General features: G+C 40.3%; 1 pseudogene; it reads right to left on the bottom strand.

The window, feature by feature from the left end:
• Positions 1-628: 628 nt before the first annotated feature.
• Positions 629-1587, bottom strand: LOC114031511 (annotated as a pseudogene).
• Between the last annotated feature and the right edge of the window lie 1284 nt (positions 1588-2871).

The following is a 2871-nucleotide window of genomic DNA, read 5'->3' on the forward strand; positions in this document are numbered from 1 at the left end:
TAAATAACTGAGTCTGGATCAGAGTGGTTATGATGAATGCTGGCCCACCTCTTAGATTACTACCATTAGTGCAATTTTTGAAAGGCATATTGTGTGATCTCAGGCACAAGGGCAGCTTTGCCAAGAACTAAACGGAATTTACATTTGCAAATGCATATGCATGCATAAATCTCCTTAGAATGTATGGAACTCACATTTCCAATTGCAATACTTGTGTCTTGACTCTCTTGTACTGTGCCAGAGTTCCTCAACAGAGACGAATACTGTAGTATTAGTACTATAAGTCAACTATCTCATGAACTAAATAGCCTTCCATTGCCTCACTGTGGCACTTAATTATCATTCATAACAGTTTCTTTTTTTTGGGGGGGGGTAAAAGGGACTACAGCTTTAATTGTAGGCCTCAATGCAATTTAAAAAAAATACCGTAATCAATTTTAGGACCTTATATTTGAATAGGGTCAGTTTTAGAGACCAGGTTTACTTGCAACAGTAAGAAAAACAATTATTCTTTGGAAAATCCTTGGCAGCAGAGAAGAAAAACTCCACCTCCAGACATACTTTGTGGTTCTTTCTGAAGGACCTTCATGATGCAGCTGATTACAATAGAAACAATCTGTGATTCAGTTCAACCTTTCAGAGAAGACATTCCAGCTCACATGATCTCATCAACCAGGAGAATATTGGTGGCAATCACAGTGCAGGAGTAAAGCAGCTGCTTCTTGACACAATAGTTATCCCAGACGCCAGCTTCGGCCTCAATAACCGGCTCATCGGTCTTTAAAATCAACACCAACAAGTTGTCCTGATTCTGAATGTTCAACCTGTACCTTAACTAGTGTATCCTGAAGGTCAAAACCAGAGTTCTGAGCAAGAACCTTGGGAATAATGAGCAATGCATCAGCAAAAGCCTGGATTCCAAGACAGGCCCCTCCCTTGACATGGTGCTTGTGTATAATGAGAGCTTCAGCTATGGTGACTTCTACTGTGCTGGCACCAGGCACCAGGAACCATGTAGCCATCTTTGGCGACACTCTTGACCTCTCGCACTGCATCCTTGATCTGTGTGCTCTTGTGCTTGTTTGGGCCTTTGATCAACAACGTCACAGATCGGGGGTTGCCACACTTCTCAATAAAGATGAACTTCTCCGATGAGGATTTCTCTATTACCTTGTTTATTTTGATTTGATCCAAGACTTCAAGGGCCTTTGTCTTAGCAGCTTCAAACCCTTCCGTTATGATTCGAGGGTGCAGACCTTCAGAGATATAGAGGTCCGCCTGCTTCAGCAGCTCCCCAATGATGAGAACATTTGAAGTGGTGCTGTCACCAGTAATGTCATCCTGGGCTACTTTTGCTATCAAGTAGGCTGTTGGGTGTTGAATTTGCCTCTGATGTAGCAGCACGTTACCATCCTTGGTGAGCTTGATGTCTCCTGCCCCGGAAACAAGCATCCTCATGGTGCCATCGGGCTCCAGGTTAGTCCTCAGCACGTCCTGCAGCCCCCAGGATGCGCTGATGTTCACGGCCAGTGCCACCCAGGCACAGGCCACCTCAGCTTTGAGATTCAGCGACTTCATGGCTGACATGACTGCGGTAGAGGAGGATGAGGAGGAGGTGGGCGCAAGGGAAGTGGAAGCCCATGACACTGTTTCTATGGGGGAATGTGTTTGGATTTCATACAATCTCTTAGAAATGAACTTTTGAAATATAAGCCTTATATAAAGGCTTGGCCTCAATATATGAGGACTTGCTGTGTATGATTTATTTATGTTATTAATTCTTAATAGGATTGTTAGAATTGCAAAGTGAAATAAAAAGAAAACTTTTATTAACTATCATTGGTAACTCAGAAAACGATGCTTTATTCGTTAAAAGATTGTGTAAATGCCACTTTCCAAGAAGATCAGGGTATAGAGCACACATAGAATCTTCCCCATTTCAACCTTCCCTCTAAAAATTGCAGGCCTGGAAGCAAGACTCAGCAATGTAAAGAAATACAAAAGAAAAAATCCAAATTGGAATGGATGAAAAGACAATAGAAAATGAAAAGTTACCTTCTCAGGTGAACTTTGTCCAGCCTAAAAACATTTAATGTGTAGTTAATAAGTAAAATTTCAATTATGTAGCAGGATGCTCAGTGTCCATTATAGGGACAAATTAATGCTTTTGTACCTTTCGCTAATCATCAAACAATGATCACCTCCACTGAGCCAAAAAGGAAATAGTAAAGTATTGAAATATTTCTTTACTATTTCAAAATATTTTATATACATTATCTCATTTGGTGTTAACAACAACCCTGAGAGAGATAGGCAAGGTCGGTATCTTCATGTCCATCTTAGAGATGAGGCAACAGTCAGTGGGATAAGGCACTTGGCCAAAATGGCAATCTGGTAATTAGCAGAGTCAGTAGGTAATTCCAAGTCTCTTGATTCTAAGGTTCATTGCTCTTTTCCCTAAAGCAAACTGCTTTACCTATACATTTCTTTTTACTCTGAAAAGTAGAGTTAGGTACTAACATAAAACGACAATTTAAAAAAAAAAAAGAGCATTAACCAGTCACTATATTTTAGGGGGTTCTTAAAAACATCCAAGGTTTCACTTAACTTCTAATTTTTATTTACCATTGATATATTTGCCACAGGATCTAAATCTAGAAAAGGAAGAGACCTCAAGGACCAGCTAATTCAACCCTCTCATTTTACAGAAGGTAGGGTGACTTATCCAAAGTTACACAGGTAGTGATTATTGGAAACAGGATTTGAATCCAAGTTCTCTGACTCCAGAGTCAGTGATCTCTCACATCACTATGCCTCCCTTGCATTTCTGGGAGCATATTACGTGCTTTTCCTATGAATTAAAATGTTAAT

Source organism: Vombatus ursinus, unplaced genomic scaffold (assembly GCF_900497805.2).
Source record: "Vombatus ursinus unplaced genomic scaffold, bare-nosed wombat genome assembly UNPS02015175.1, whole genome shotgun sequence".
Lineage (NCBI taxonomy): Eukaryota > Metazoa > Chordata > Mammalia > Diprotodontia > Vombatidae > Vombatus > Vombatus ursinus.